At 44.6% G+C, this 17,189-nt stretch overlaps 1 protein-coding gene across 3 annotated transcripts in view; it reads right to left on the bottom strand.

Moving 5' to 3' along the window:
• The window catches only part of LOC128687709 (glutamate receptor ionotropic, kainate glr-3-like), a 123,975-nt gene that overhangs the window by 30,808 nt on the left and 75,978 nt on the right, over positions 1-17,189 (bottom strand). The gene's annotated exons all lie outside the window — the stretch shown is intronic.

The raw sequence follows: 17,189 nt of genomic DNA, 5'->3' as shown, positions 1-17,189 counted from the left end.
TGTGTATTGTTCCAGTCATGGTATTGTGGCTGTTTGTTATTTATTAATTCAGTATTTAACAACATAAGTAAAGACAACAATTGTACTAGGCCTGGTAGCCTATACTAGGCAGAACTTTCTCAAATTTAACTCTTCCAACTGAAATATTTGGTCAACACATTCTCAATGCTACCCAAAGTTTGTAAAGCAAATGACGGAGTCCGAATCAAGTATTTCTTCATCACCACCCAGAGGCTCAAACATATTTCAATCCATCCCATGATTCATTTTCTTTTTCAACGTTAAACTATTTTCTCGCACACTCATTCTCCGCCTCTCAGATATTCTATCCCTGTCCGTCCTATTTACTGCTCGGAGTCTTTTCAGAATTTCAAGTGTTTTTTTCCCATTCACCTATTCTCAACTCTGCATTTGATGGAACTGAATCCCAGTTGTCATGCTAGTCCTGGAGTTTGTCTAGTGCTTCTATGTGCATTTCGCTGTCTGTTCCTGTTTACATGTTCATCATTTCTTTTACATCAATTGAGAACATTACTACAGGGGTCTCTGTTTCTCTAAGATTGTCGTTTACATACATCAGAAACAGTACCGGTTGCAAAGCCAGCCCTTGTGGAACACCATAAGCAACACTGTGTGGGATATTAATAAATTTCTCAAATGCTGTTTGAAGTCAGAGAATAAGCAATCTAAACATTTCTCTCACTCCTGTTGTAGTACTCAGTACTACAGTGTTGTCAAAGATCGTCAGCAGTTTTTTGAGACAGGATTCACAGCCTATAATTTATTGCTAGTTTCTAGTTATGAAACTTCTTCTAAAAGCTCACCACCACTGACATTATATCTTCACTATTACCTTATGTGATATACATGCCGATGAAGCTGGCATGCAGTTTAACGTCACCTTTCCTATCTTTTCTTAAATACTGAAACAACATGCTCTCATATTTCCTGCAGTCGCCTTGTATCTTGCATTGTTTTGTTCACGCTCTCCTAACTTCATACACGAGTATGTATACTGTAAGGTGTATAGAGTATATAGAGAGTGTAACCAGAGTTCACATGTCATCATACACAAATAACCCGCAAATAGGAGAAAGGAGCTTACGACGACGTTTTGGTCCGACCTGGACCATTTACAAAGTCACACTAACGAAAATGAGAACGTCCGCCCAGTGATGGTATGTTTTCCTCTCGCCAGGCGCAAGAAAATAAAGTATATTTAAAGAATAATATGGCTCATATACTACTACTAACAATATTTTGTAAAAAAAAAAAGGTTATACAAGTATTTTGATGTACTGATAAATTAAACATTATTTGCAATTTGTATTATTAATCATCATTTTCATTATCCAATGTTGATAAGTGGGGCACTTGCGAAACATTTGTATATTTATATTCTGGAAACATTTCGCCAGCCAGTGACTTCTTCAGTCTAACGCAGAGAAAGGTGGAGGCTGAGAAATTTGAAGTAATGAGTCCCTCAGCCTGAAGTCGCTGTGTTCAGTCCATCAATCTTGATAAAAGTGAAACATATTCATGGAGATGGAGCTTATATACTGATGACAGATGAAGCGGAGCAGTGGTAGGCGGAGTCACCAGTGGAGAAACCCACTAGGAGCGGTAGGTCGTGCCTATAGATTTTGCTAGCTTTCATGAACTAAACTGCCAGAGACAGCAACATCTTGGGATCTTGATTCAAGGAATTCTTTAAAACTTGTCTAATCTATATGCACGACCTACTTCCACTAGTGAGTTTCTCAACTGGTGACATCGCCTAGCACTGCTCCACCTAATCTGTCATCAGCATTTACGCTCCATCTCCAAGAATATTCTACATTTTTATCAAGATTGATGGATTGAACACATCGACTTCAGGTTGAGGGACTGATTATCTGAAACTCCTCCTCATCTTCCTCCTTTATATGCATTAGACTGAAGAAGTCACTGGCTGGCGAAACGTTTCCAGAATAAAGATATCCAGATCTTGCAAAAGTGTTTCATTTATCAACTTCACGGTTTTCTAAACCATTTATTGAAGACAGAATTGCCATGCGTGTTATGGTCTATTGCTAAAATACTTTTTTTTGTCAATTCTCCTGTTTTAAGTCTCTGATTTATTAAGTGTATACCAACTGTAATCGAAGAGCCACAGGAACAACAGACCTTAAGACCTTCAGATCTTAAGTCATTTACATAAATGAACTAAAAAGTGAATAAACAACAAATAAAATAGGATTTCTATCAAATAACTAATACTAACATTATAAGACATGATCTTAATACAGAATTACTTATGTGGGATTTTGTGGCTGCCACCTGACTCTTTGATATTAACAATTAATAAGAAACTACATACTGGATGACTTACTTATTTCTTGCTATTCGTATGGACTTTTGTCCCTATAAATAGCATGACTATTGTAGTACATTAATACAATGAACAGCTTCTGCAAAAACTTTTAAACTGTTGACTGCAACTAGGTGATTGGCATGTCCATACAATTTTACTGTCATAGTTTCACATATCATAGTTTTAGTCTGACAGTGACAACTTCTTGGACTCTGCTGAGGTTGTAACTTTCTCAGTGGATATTTTTTTTCTTGACGCATTTGATTACGATAGGTAATATGGTCGGTTAATTCCTATCTAAACTGTTCTGCTTCTTCAACCTGAAAGAACACGAAGGCTCATTACCGTGACTGGAACAATACACAAATAACCTGCACATAGGAGAGAGGAGCTTACGACGACGTTGCGGTTCGACTTAAACCATTTACAATGTCACAGGTTATTTGTGTATCCCTCAATCTTGTTTCTTTGATCTTTTCTAACAATGATTTTTAAATAGTTTCGGGAAGCCTGTGAGAAAGGGAATCCACAGAGGTTTAACTGTAACCCCTTGGTTCCTAGAATCATATGCATGTGACACACAGGCTTCAGGGTATTTAATGCAAGTAATTAGGAAATGGATTGAGAGACGATTAAACTTGATGTAGTTTTGTATATATTGTCCATTACCGCTGTTATGGATAACAATGAAGAATAGGAGACACGTGTAACATTAGGAATCTTTATAGACAAAACGTTTCACTATCGCTGCAGACTTCATCAGTCGATTACAAAGACATCAGCAATGGTGGACGACTACCTAGAGAGGTAACCGATGTAATCAATCCTTCAGTATTGGAAAAAGATAATAAGCCTCTTAGCCTAATTTAGAGGCAAGTAGCCAGATGCTTTAATTCTGGGAAGTGAGGTGTAGGAGCTTGGGGTTGAGGTCACAAACGACCTTGGCTCACTAGTGGAAGTAGTTAGCAACACAGTTGCCGAAGACATACCTGGCACCAAAAAACCATAATTATGTAGTGTCAGACAAGGATAAAGTTATTAAGGATGTACTCGGCAATTCTACTGTAGTCAACAGTTTAGCCTGACCTACTTCCACTGGATGGTCCAGTTCATCGGTATCCTCATCTCCAGGGTGCTACATCTCACCTTCCAGTATGTAAGCCTCTGGTCATTTGCTAAATCATTGGGCTACCTCTCACTTTGTCTACTTCGTCTTCCACCAGTGCTGAAGTCTCTGTAATCGTTAAACGATGAAGCCGGCAGTGCAGTCGAAACTTATAGGCAATACCGAGTGTTAAAGTTGTCATTGGGTATTACTCGTCAAGTTGTCAGCATTATTTACCGTTAATAACATGATACTAAAAGCAATGACATATTATACTTAAATATATATTAATAACATTTGTATGGACTAACACTTTTAGAAATTTTGGCTTTAGAGTTTTGTCACACTCAAGGGAATTGAATGACAACAGCCTCATTGACCGGAAAAATAGTGAGCAATGCTACTCGAGTCATATTACTGGAAACTACCTTAATTAAGGTTCCTGAAGGCTCTCCAGATATTCTGTTGCCATACGAGCACCAACAGCCTGAGTGGTCGGAGACCAGGTTGCGATTAATGGAAGGGAGATCGAACCTCTACTACACTTGCGCTGAAATAGAGTTTATTCTGTTTCCTACTCCACTTCCTTTTGTAAGCAATAATTAATCTTTGATTACTGTACTGGAGTACAGGCTACATTAGGCCTTAATAACCCCTCATGTAGTCGGTACGCTTTATATCTAATAAATCACCTAACCTTTCCATGTCAGTTCTATTGACGGTGGAGGACCAGCCGTCACAACTTTTTAATTAAATCCAGATCATTCCACTTCACGACAAACTTGAGACTGGTTTATTCATCATTGCAATTACCACTTTGGAACCTCTACTCTGAAGTGTTCCTATTATGCAGTTCCTTCCTTCTCCTCTGTCTCCTCTTTCCAGCTCTTCAAACTCCCATTGATTTTTGATGAACAGTGCCACTCCTCCACCTCCCCTGTTCCCTCTGTCTTTCCTCAGGATCTGTTATCCAGTTGAAAAGATGGCATCTTTTATCATTCCTGTGAGCATGGTTTCTGTGAGAGCTATGATGTCTGGTGATGAATCTGTGGTTCTCTCATGCCACTCCTCCCACTTATTCGTTATTCCATCAGCGTTTGTGTACCATATCTTCAGTTTCCTCTTCAACACTGTATTCTCGGGGGTTTGTGGAGGTTGGGGTAGTGGGGGACCTGGGGGCTATGGGATTCTACAGCAGAGTGTTGGGTGGGGGCTGTGAGTGTGGATTGTGAATTGTATTGTGATTTGTATTGTGTTTGGCTGTGGAGTTCTGAAGGTGGTTCTTTGTGTGTTTAGTGCTTATTGCTCTGCCTGTCTCAGGTTGCCCACTGCTGACTCTAGCTTGTCTCTTTTTCTAACGCCTTTCGTTTCTGTGTCCTCTCATTCAGTTGCTGTCGTTCTGTTCTCCTTCTGTCGTGGTCTACGAACACCCTTTTATGATGTTTCCTTCAGCCGTGGTTTCTCTTGCAGAATCCTATTCCACACCATTTCTGTCTTGAAAATCAGTCTGACTAGCCAATTTCTCCTCTTTGAGTACCCCTTTATTCCCTGAAAATTTATTATCTCAGACATATCTTCCTCATCTATTTCATTGATGATGTTTTCATTCTCTTGTTTTTCCTTCTGTCATCTTTCATTGTGTGTCCTCCCTTCACTCTACTGAAGCACATGAATAAACACTGACCTCTCCCTCTCTTCCTTCCGTTGCATTTCCCTCTGTGTCTCTGTGTCCCATTTGTACATAGCCATCGTCTCTCTTATTTACTCCTGTAACTCTTGGTGGCTTGGTCATGCCTCTGCATAGGACCTGTCATCTCTATCTGCTTCCCCATCACTGATTGCTATCACTGCACCCAACACCTCGCCCCCTTCGTTCCTCGGCCTTGCTTGACGAACTAATAGGCCCTTAGCATAAGTCTTGCCTCGTTTTCCATTGGGTGTTTGAGTGTGTACTCACCTAATTGTACTCACCTAATTGTGGTTGCAGGGGTCGAGACTCAGCTCCTGGCCCCGCCTCTTCACTGATCGCAACTGGATCCTCTCTCTCTCTGCTTCCTGAGCTTTGTCATACCTCTTCTTAAAACTATGTGATTGTGTGTGTGTGTGTGTGTGCGTGTGTGTGTGTACTCACCTAGTTGTACTCACCTAGTTGAGGTTGCGGGGGTCGAGTCCGAGCTCCTGGCCCCGCCTCTTCACTGATCGCTACTAGGTCACTATCCCTGAGCCGTGAGCTTTATCATACCTCTGCTTAAAGCTATGTATGGATCCTGCCTCCACTACATCGCTTCCCAAACTATTCCACTTACTGACTACTCTGTGGCTGAAGAAATACTTCCTAACATCCCTGTGATTCATCTGTGTCTTCAGCTTCCAACTGTGTCCCCTTGTTACTGTGTCCAATCTCTGGAACATCCTGTCTTTGTCCACCTTGTCAATTCCTCTCAGTATTTTGTATGTCGTTATCATGTCCCCCCTATCTCTCCTGTCCTCCAGTGTCGTCAGGTTGATTTCCCTTAACCTCTCCTCGTAGGACATACCTCTTAGCTCTGGGACTAGTCTTGTTGCAAACCTTTGCACTTTCTCTAGTTTCTTTACGTGCTTGGCTAGGTGTAGGTTCTGAACTGGTGCCGCATACTCCAATATGGGCCTAACGTACACGGTGTACAGGGTCCTGAACGATTCCTTATTAAGATGTCGGAATGCTTCTGAGGTTTGCTAGGCGCCCATATGCTGCAGCAGTTATTTGGTTGATGTGCGCTTCAGGAGATGTGCCTGGTGTTATACTCACCCCAAGATCTTTTTCCTTGAGTGAGGTTTGTAGTCTCTGGCCCCCTAGACTGTACTCCGTCTGCGGTCTTCTTTGCCCTTCCTCAATCTTCATGACTTTGCATTTGGTGGGATTGAACTCCAGGAGCCAATTGCTGGACCAGGTCTGCAGCCTGTCCAGATCCCTTTGTAGTTCTGCCTGGTCTTCGATCGAGTGAATTCTTCTCATCAACTTCACGTCATCTGCAAACAGGGACACCTCAGAGTCTATTCCTTCCGTCATGTCGTTCGCAAATACCAGAAACAGCACTGGTCCTAGGACTGACCCCTGTGGGACCCCGCTGGTCACAGGTGCCCACTCTGACACCTCGCCACGTACCATGACTCGCTGCTGTCTTCCTGACAAGTGTTCCCTGATCCATTGTAGTGCCTTCCCTGTTATCCCTGCTTGGTCCTCCAGTTTTTGCACAATCTCTTGTGTGGAACTGTGTCAAACGCCTTCTTGGAGTCCAAGAATATGCAATCCACCCACCCCTCTCTCTCTTGTCTTACTGCTGTCACCATGTCATAGAACTCCAGTAGGTTTGTGACACAGGATTTCCCATCCCTGAAACCATGTTGGCTGCTGTTGATGAGATCATTCCTTTCTAGGTGTTCCACCACTCTTCTCCTGATAATCTTCTCCATGATTTTGCATACTATACACGTCAGTGACACTGGTCTGTAGTTTAATGCTTCATGTCTGTCTCCTTTTTTAAAGATTTGGACTACATTTGCTGTCTTCCATGCTTCAGGCAATCTCCCTGTTTCGATAGATGTATTGAATATTGTTGTTAGGGGTACACATAGCACCTCTGCTCCCTCTCTCAATTCCCATGGGGAGATGTTATCTGGCCCCATTGCCTTTGAGGTATCTAGCTCACTCAGAAGCCTCCTCACTTCTTCCTCGGTTGTGTGCACTGTGTCCAGCACATGGTGGTGTACCCCACCTCTCCGTCTTTCTGGAGCCCCTTCTGTCTCCTTTGTGAACACTTCTTTGAATCTCTTGTTGAGTTCCTCACATACTTCACGGTCATTTCTTGTTGTCTCTCCTCCTTCCTTCCTTTGCCTGATTACCTGGTCCTTGACTGTTGTTTTCCTCCTGATGTGGCTGTACAACAGTTTCGGGTCAGATTTGGCTTTCGCTGCTATGTCATTTTCATATTGTCTTTGGGCCTCCCTTCTTATCTGTGCATATTCGTTTCTGGCTCTACGACTGCTCACCTTATTCTCCTGGGTCCTTTGCCTTCTATATTTCTTCCATTCCCTAGCTCACTTGGTTTTTGCCTCCTTGCACCTTTGGGTAAACCATGGGCTCATCCTGGCTTTTTCATTATTCCTGTTACCCTTGGGTACAAACCTCTCCTCAGCCTCCTTGCATTTTGTTGCTACATATTCCATCATCTCATTAACTGGCTTCCCTGCCAGTTCTCTGTTCCACTGAACCCCGTTCAGGAAGTTCCTCATTCCTGTGTAGTCCCATTTCTTGTAGTTTGGCTTCATTCGTCCTGGCCTTCCTGCTTCTCCCTCCACTTGTAGCTCTACTGTGTATTCGAAGCTTAAAACCACATGGTCACTGGCCCCAAGGGGTCTTTCACATGTGATATCCTCGATATCTGCGCTACTCAAGGTGAATACTCAGTCCAGCCTTGCTGGTTCATCCTCTCCTTTCTCTCTTGTAGTGTCCCTTACGTGTTGGTACATGAAGTTTTCCAGTACCACCTCCATCATCTTAGCCCCTCTGAAAATTTACAATCTCGTCCATCTCTTCACCTATTTCCGTGATGATTTTCTCAATTTCCTTTCTTTCTTCCTTCTGCCTTTCAGTGTGTGTCCTTTCCTCTCTCTCCTGAAGCCCATGGATAAACACTGATTTTGCCCTTTCCTCCTCCCATTGCCTCACCCTCTGTGGCTCTGGATCCTGCCTGTATGTGGTCAGTTTCTCCCTTGATTTTTCCAGTGGCTCTTGATAGCATGGTTGTGCCTCAGCATTCGACGTATCACCCTCTCCATCTGCAACCAGCTGTTCTTCCCTTTCACTCCTTGGCACTTTTTGGCAGGTTGATATGACCTTAGCATAATTCATAATTCCTTCCTTCCTGTTCGGCCTCGCAGCTTCATATGCTGTGTCTTCTCTGGTCACTGCCCCTGTAACTCGCTTCAGCCTATTTATCTCAATTTCTAGGACCCTTATCTTGGCTGCTGCAGTTTCGACTTGTGCCTACCAATTCTGTGTGTGTGTGTGTGTGTGTGTGTGTGTGTGTGTGTGTGTGTGTGTGTGTGTGTGTGTGTGTGTGTGTGTGTGTGTGTGTGAGTGTGTACTCACCTAATTGTACTCACCTAATTATGATTGAAGGGATCGAGATTCACCTCCAGGCCCAGCCTCTTCACTGATTGCTGCTAGGTCCTTTCTCTCTCTGCTGTGTGTGTGTGTATGTATGTGTGTATGTGTTTATGCGTGTATGTGTGTGTGTTTGTGTGTGTGTGTACTCACCAAATTATACCTCACCTAATTGTGGTTGCAGGGGTCAAGACTCATCTCCTGGCCCCGCCTCTTGACTGATCGCTACTAGGTCCTCTGTCTCTCTGCTTCCTGAGCTTTGTCATACCTCGTCTTAAAGCTATGTATGGTTCCTGCCTCCACTACATCGCTTGCTAGACTATTCCACTTCCTGACGACTCTATGACTGAAGAAATACTTCCTTACATCCCTGTGACTCGTCTGAGTCTTCAGCTTCCAATAGTGACTCATTGTTTCTATGTTCCCTCTCTGGAACATCCTGTCTCTGTCCACCTTATCTATTCCACGCATTATTTTGTATGTCGTTATCATATCTTCCCTGACCCTCCTGTCCTCCAGTGTCGTCAGTCCGATTTCCCTCAACCTTTCTTCGTAGGACATACCCCTGAGCTCTGGAACTAGCCTTGTTGCAAACCTTTGCACTTTCTTTAATTTCTTGACGTGCTTGACGAGGTATGGGTTCCAAACTGGTGCTGCATACTCCAGTATGGGCCTGACGTACACAATGTACAGTGTCTTCAACGATTCCTTACTAAGGTATCGGAACGCTATTCTCAGGTTTGTCAGGCGCCCATATCCTGCAGCAATTATCTGGTTGATGTGTGGCTCTGGAGACGTGCTCGGTGTTATGGTCTCCCCAAGATCTTTCTCCTTGAGTGAGGTTTGCAGTCTTTGTCCACCTAGCCTATACTCTGTCTGCGGTCTTCTTTACTCTTCCCCAATCTTCATGATTCTGCATTTGGCAGGGTTGAATTCGAGAATCCAGTTGCTGGACCACGTGTCCAGCCTGTCCAGTTCTCTTTGTAGTCCTCCCTGATCCTCATCTGCTTTAATTATTCTCATTAACTTCACATCATCTGCGAACAGGGATACTTCAGAGTAAATCCCTTCCATCATGTCATTCCCTGTGGGAACCCGCCAGTCACAGGCGCCCACTGTGATACCTCATCACGTACCATGACTCGTTGTTGCCTCCCTGTCAGGCATTCTCTGATCCATTGCAGTGCCCTCCTTGTCATATGCACTTGGTCCTCCAGCTTCTGCACTAATCTCCTGTGAAGAACTGTGTCGAAGGCCTTCCTGCAGTCCAGGAAAATGCAATCAACCCATCCTTCTCTCTCGTGTCATACTTCTGTTATCTTGTCATAGAACTCCAGAAGGTTAGTGACACAGGATTTTCCTTCCATGAATCCGTGCTGGTTGTCGTTTATAATCTTGTTCCGTTCCAGGTGCTCCACTACTCTCCTCATGATAATCTTTCCAATGACTTTACATACTTTACACGTTAGTGACATTGGTCTGTACTTTAGTGTCTCGTTTCTGTCTCCTTTCTTAAAATTGAGGACTACATTTGCCGTCTTCCATACCTCAGGTGGTTGCCCAGTTTCAAGGGATGTATTGAAGATTGTGGTTAGTGGCACGCACAGCTTCTCTGCTCCTCCTCTAAGAACCCATAGGGAGATATTGTCCGGACCCATCGCCTTTGAGGTATCAAGGTCACTTAGCAGCTTCTGCGCCTCCTCCTCCTCCATTGTTTGTATGTCATCCAACACTTGATGGTATATTCCCTGTTGGTGTTTCCCTCTGTGCTGTCTTCCCGGAGCCCTTCATGTCTCTACTGTAAATACTTCTTTAAATCTCATGTTGAGCTCTTCACATATCTCGTGATCGTTTCTTGTGAGTTCCCCACCTTCTTTTCTCAGCCTGATCACCTGGTCTTTGACTGTTGTCTTCCTCCTGATGTGGATATTCAGCAGTTTCGGATCAGATTTGACTTTCGATGCTATGTTATTTTCATACTGTAACTGGGCCTCCCTCCATACCTGTGCATACTCGTTCTTGGCTTTTCGACTAATCTCCTTATTTTCTTGTGTTCTTTGCCTTCTGTACTTTTTCCATTCGCTAGTGAACTTAGTTTTTGCCTCCTTACACCGTCGGGTCAACCAGGAGCTCGTTGTGGTCTTCCCATTATTTCTGTTGTCCTTGGGAGCAAACCTTTCCTCTGCCTCCTTGCATTTTGTTGTTACATATTCCATAATTTCGTTTACTGACTTTCCTAACAGTTCTCTGTCCCAGTGAACCTCCTGCAGGAAGTTCCTCAAACCTGTGTAGTCCCCCCTTTATAGTCTGTCTTTTCCCATTCAAGTCCTGTTACCCTCTCCATTTGTAACTGTACTATGTATTCAAAGCACAGAACTACGTGGTCATTAGCCCCTAGGGGCTTCTCATATGATGTCCTCGATGTCTGAACTGATCAGGGTGAGCACAAGGTCCAGTCTTGCTGGTTCATCCTCCCCTCTCTCTCTAGTAGTGTCCTTAATGTGTTAGTGCATGAGGTTTTCCAGTAACACATCCATCATCTTGGCTCTCCATGTTTCGGGACCCCCATGTGAATCCAAGTTTACCCAATCGATCTCCCTGTGGTTGAAATCGCTCATAACCAGTAACTTCGCTCTGCTCGAGTGAGCTCTTCTTGCCACCTCATCCAGTGTGTCCACCATTGCTCTATTGCTCTCTTGGCTTCCTGCAGTTCTGTGGTAGATTATGCATCACTGCAATGACTACCATGTGCTCCCCAGACTGAAGTGTACCTACTATGTATTCTCTTTCTCCAGTCTCGCCCATGTCTCCCATTTCCTCAAATTTCCATCAGTTTTTTTACGAGCAGTGCAACTCCTCCTTCCCCTCTGCTCCTTCCATCTTTCCTCAGGATCTGATATCCTGGTGGGAAGATTTCGTTTCTGTGACTGCTATGATGTTTGGGGACTTCTCATTGATTCTTTCATGCCATTCCTCATATTTATTCGTTATTCCATCTGCATTCGTGTACCAAACCTTCAACTTCTTTTGTAAAACTGTGGTCCTCGGAGAATATTGGGCAGGAGAGCAGGAGCCCTGGTTGGGGCCTATGGGGGGTTGTGGTGGGGGTGGGGCCAGAGTTCTCATAGGGGGTTGCTGTAGGGGTGGGGTTTGTTGTGTAGGGGGTGGGGGCAGAGGGATAGGTGTGGGAAAGTTGGTTTAGATTGTTCAGTTGCCTTGGGATTATTGTGGTTGGAGTCCTTCTGCGGGTGTTTCTGGGGGGGGTGTTTGCCCTTCCACCTGTGTCTGGGTTATTCTTCTTTTCTTTGTCATTTTCTCCCATTCCTCCTTTCATTTTTGCACTCTCTCTTTCAGTATCATCATTTCCTATTACGCTTTGTCTCGATCGAGGTACACACTCTGGAACTCCAGTTTCTCTCAGCCGTGCTTTCTCATGCAGGATCATGGTTCGAGTTGATTCTGCCTTGAAAATTACTTTGAGGGGCCGTTTCCTTCTTGCAAACCTCCAAAAATTTATCATCTGGGTCATGTCGCCCTTGCCTATTGCCTTCATGATACCTTCAACTGCTTTTATCTCCTCATGTTTTCTTTCGTCATAGGTTTCCCCTTCATCTTCCTGGAGCCCATAGACAAAAACCGATTTCTCCCTTTCTTCCTCCCACTGTGTCTCCCATTGCGACCTCTGAGGTGTTTTAGTTCCTTCCCTTGGAGTGTTCCTTCCTTCAGTTCCTTCCCTAGCTGAGGCCTCAGTGCTCATTGGTCTGTCTTTCCTGTTCGTCTGTTCCTGGCCCCTGCAGGAGTCTGATAGAGTTCCTGCATATATCCTAGCTCCTTAAATGCCTTCAGACCTCTCATTTGTTCCTAATGTGCTCCTTGTCTTTGCCTTGACCCCGTGTGGGTCTGACAGGACCTTCGTATAAAGTATAGCTTCCTTGCTCCCTCCAGTCCTCTTGTCTGTGTCTGACGTAGGAGTTCCTGATATTAAGTCTGTACTGTTATTTTTTTCTTTAGGCTGTTGCAGATTTCTCAGTTCCTCTTCTAAGCACTGCACCTTGGCTTCTGCATGAGTGAGTGTGTGTGTGTGTGTGTGTGTGTGAGTGTGTGTTTGTGTGTGTGTATGTGTGTGTGTGTGGGTGTGTTTATGTGTGTATATGTGAGTGTGGGTATGTGTGTGCGATGATCCCATGTATCAGAAATCTTCCCTATGAGGATAGACTGAGGGCCCTGAATATGCACTCTCTCGAAAGGCGTAGAATTAGGGGGGATATGATCGTGGTGTATAAATGGAAAACAGGAATAAATAAACGTACACAGTGTACAGGGTCCTGAACGATTCCTTATTAAGATGTCGGAATGCTGTTCTGAGGTTTGCTAGGCGCCCATATACTGCAGCAGTTATTTGGTTGATGTGCGCTTCAGGAGATGTGCCTGGAGATGTGTGTGTGTGTGTGTGTGTGTGTGTGTGTGTGTGTGTGTGTGTGTGTGTGTGTGTGTGTGTGTGTGTGTGTGTGTGTGTGTGTGTGTGTGTTTGTGTGTGTGTGTGTGTGTGTGTGTGTGTGTATGTGTGAATGTGTGTGTGTGGGTGTGTGTGTGTTTACGTGTGTGTATGTGTGTATATGTGAATGTGGGTATGTGTATGCGTGTGTATGTGTGTGTATGTGTGTGTATATGTGTGTGTGTATATGTACACACCTAGTTGTACTCACCTAGTTGAGGTTGCGGGGGTCGAGTCCGAGCTCCTGGCCCCGCCTCTTCACTGATCGCTACTAGGTCACTCTCCCTGAGCCGTGAGTTTTATCATACCTCTGCTTAAAGCTATGTATGGATCCTGCCTCCACTACATCGCTTCCCAAACTATTCCACTTACTGACTACTCTGTGGCTGAAGAAATACTTCCTAACTTCCCTGTGATTCATCTGTCTTCAGCTTCCAACTGTGTCCCCTAGTTACTGTGTCCAATCTCTGGAACATCCTGTCTTTGTCCACCTTGTCAATTCCTCTCAGTATTTTGTATGTCGTTATCATGTCTTCCCTATCTCTCCTGTCCTCCAGTGTCGTCAGGTTGATTTCCCTTAACCTCTCCTCGTAGGACATACCTCTTAGCTCTGGGACTAGTCTTGTTGCAAACCTTTGCACTTTCTCTAGTTTCTTTACGTGCTTGGCTAGGTGTGGGTTCCAAACTGGTGCCGCATACTCCAATATGGGCCTAACGTACACGGTGTACAGGGTCCTGAATGATTCCTTATTAAGATATAGGAATGCTGTTCTGAGGTTTGCTAGTCGCCCATATGCTGCAGAAGTTATTTGGTTGATGTGCGCTTCAGGAGATGTGCCTGGTGTTATACTCACCCCAAGATCTTTTTCCATGGGTGAGGTTTGTAGTCTCTGGCCCCCTAGACTGTACTCCGTCTGCGGTCTTCTTTGCCCTTCCCCAATCTTCATGACTTTGCACTTGGTGGGATTGAACTCCAGGAGCCAATTGCTGGACCAGGTCTGCATCCTGTCCAGATCCCTTTGTAGTTCTGCCTGGTCTTCGATCGAGTGAATTCTTCTCATCCACTTCACGTCATCTGCAAACAGGGACACCTCAGAGTCTATTCCTTCCTTCATGTCGTTCGCAAATACCAGAAACAGCACTGGTCCTAGGACTGACCCCTGTGGGACCCCGCTGGTCACAGGTGCCCACTCTGACACCTCGCCATGTACCATGACTCGCTGCTGTCTTCCTGACAAGTGTTCCCTGATCCATTGTAGTGCCTTCCCTGTTATCCCTGCTTGGTCCTCCAGTTTTTGTACCAATCTCTTGTGTGGAACTGTGTCAAACGCCTTGTTGCAGTCCAAGAAAATGCAATCCACCCACCCCTCTCTCTCTTGTCTTACTGCTGTCACCATGTCATAGAACTCCAGTAGGTTTGTGACACAGGATTTCCCGTCCCTGAAACCATGTTGGCTGCTGTTGATGAGATCGTTCCTTTCTAGGTGTTCCACCACTCTTCTCCTGATAATCTTCTCCATGATTTTGCATATGTGTGCGTATGTGTGTGTGTGTATGTGTGTGTGTGTGTGTGTGTGTGTGTGTGTGTGTGTGTGTGTGTGTGTGTGTGTGTGTGTGTGTGTGTGTGTGTGTGTGTGTGTGTGTGTGTATGTGTGTGTGTGTGTATGTGTTTGTGTGTGTGTGTGTGTGTGTGTGTGTGTGTGTGTGTGTGTGTGTGTGTGTGTGTGTGTGTGTGTGTGTGTGTGTGTGTGTGTGTGTGTGTGTATGTGTTTGTGTGTGTACTCACCTAATTGTATTCATCTAATTGTGGTTGCAGGGGTCGAGACTCAGCTCCTGGCCCCGCCTCTTCACTGACCGCTACTGGGTTCTCCCTCGCTCCATGAGCTTTATCATACCTCGCCTTAAAATTATGTATGGTTCCTGCCTCCACTATATCGCTTGCCAGACTATTCCACTTCCTAACAACTCTCTGGTTGAAGAAATACTTCCTAACATCCCTTTGACTCATCTGAGTCTTCAGCTTCCAATTGTGACTTCTTGTTTCTGTGTCCCATCTCTGGAAAGTCCTGTCTCTATCTACCTTGTCTATTTCACGCAGTATTTTGTATGTCGTTATCATGTCTCCCATGACCCTTCTGTCCTCCAGTGTCATCAGACCGATTTCCATTAACCTTTCTTCGTAGTGTGTGATTGTGTGTGTGTGTGTGTATGTGTGTGTGTGTGTGTGTGTGTGTGTGTGTGTGTGTGTGTGTGTGTGTGTGTGTGTGTGTACTCACCTAGTTGTACTCACCTAGTTGAGGTTGCAGGGGTCGAGTCCTAGCTCCTGGCCCCGCCTCTTCACTGGTCGCTACTAGGTCACTCTCCCTGAACCGTGAGCTTTATCATACCTCTGCTTAAAGCTATATATGGATCCTGCCTCCACTACATCGCTTCCCAAACTATTCCACTTCCTGACTACTCTGTGATTCATCTGTGTCTTCAGCTTCCAACTGTGTCCCCTTGTTACTGTGTCCAGTCTCTGGAGCATCCTGTTTTTGTCCACCTTGTCAATTCCTCTCAGTATTTTGTATGTCGTTATCATGTCCCCCGTATCTCTCCTATCCTGTATGTGTGTGTGTGTGTGTGTGTGTGTGTGTGTGTGTGTGTGTGTGTGTGTGTGTGTGTGTACTCACCTAGTTGTACTCACCTAGTTGAGGTTGCGGGGGTCGAGTCCGAGCTCCTGGCCCCGCGTCTTCACTGATCGCTACTGTAGACAGCCTGTACTGTCAGAGCACACAGCCTAGCCGTCTGCTCTGACTAGTTCATATTTCGCGGCATTCAGTGCTGCCCTCCGTAGGCCTACCTAGGTCGGTGGGAAGCACAGACCACCCTCTCTCACTCCTCGACCGACCGACGTGATAGTCACAGGTGCCCCCCCTCCACGGACTGGCTTGCGGTCACTCCCTCACACTGCCCGTTGTGTACTCACTCCTACCCAATTAAAGCCAATCTAGTCCACGGCCGTATCATTGCCACCTACGCTACCTTCATCGGCACTAAACCGCTGTTCAGCAGTAAGAACAGCAATAACACTACTAGGTCACTCTCTCTGAACCGTGAGCTTTATCATACCTCTGTGTGTGTGTGTGTGTGTGTGTGTGTGTGTGTGTGTCTGAGTATTCACTTATATGAACTCAACTGTATATGGTTGCAGACGCCGAGTCACAGCTCATTTTCTTACCTCTTCGCTGGTCGCTACTAGGTCCACTCTATGCTGACTTAAAGAGGCTTGTCGTAATTCTTTTTAAATCCATGTTTGGATTCCGTAAGTAATACTTCAATCTTCCTGAAAACTCTAAGGTTTTGTATCATTTCCATAACTCACCTGAGTTTTCAACATCCAGCTCTGCGTCTTGCTCCTATTATCCATCTCTTAAACATTCTGTCTCTGCCATATTGTCAGTTGTTTCCAGTCCGCCTAATGAACCTCGAAGTCTCTGCCAGAGGTATGACTTAAGAACGCTTGTGTACTTCTGAACTGTGTTAGGCACATCTCGTTCTCACTGAACATGACCGTAATATTAGAAACTTTAAAATTTCAAAAACTCTGACATACATGGAAGTCAGTCAGGGACAAAAAGTTTACCTCGCAACACAGGTTTTACGTGACCTCATTAAAAAAAAAAAGTCTCACGCATTTTTGAGGTCACTTTATGACACTCTCATGTCTCTTCCAGCTTATATTTATATTTGTATGTTAGAAATAATCAGGGTTCCAGGACCTATACGATTTGTGATGTTGAAGCGTTTCTTCATGCATCTTTGTAAACCAATGTGTTATCAGTTGAACATCAAAATGGTATACAATACCGACAGGTTGTTAGGTAAGACACATATGCAACAATTAGACAACTTTATTCCGAAACGTTTCGCCTACACAGTAGGCTTCTTCAGTCGAATACAGAAAATAGGCAGGAACAGTAGAGATGTGAAGACGATGTAATCAGTCCATCACCCTTGTAGTCGTAGAATTTGAGGTTGTCAGTCCCTCGGCCTGGAGAAGTTCAGTTCCATAGTCAGGAACTATCTGAAGATCAAGCGACAGTGCGGA

Source organism: Cherax quadricarinatus, chromosome 11 (assembly GCF_038502225.1).
Source record: "Cherax quadricarinatus isolate ZL_2023a chromosome 11, ASM3850222v1, whole genome shotgun sequence".
Taxonomy (NCBI): Eukaryota; Metazoa; Arthropoda; class Malacostraca; order Decapoda; family Parastacidae; genus Cherax; species Cherax quadricarinatus.
Note: the sequence above shows the minus strand (reverse complement) of the source record. Positions and strands in the feature narration are given on the sequence as shown.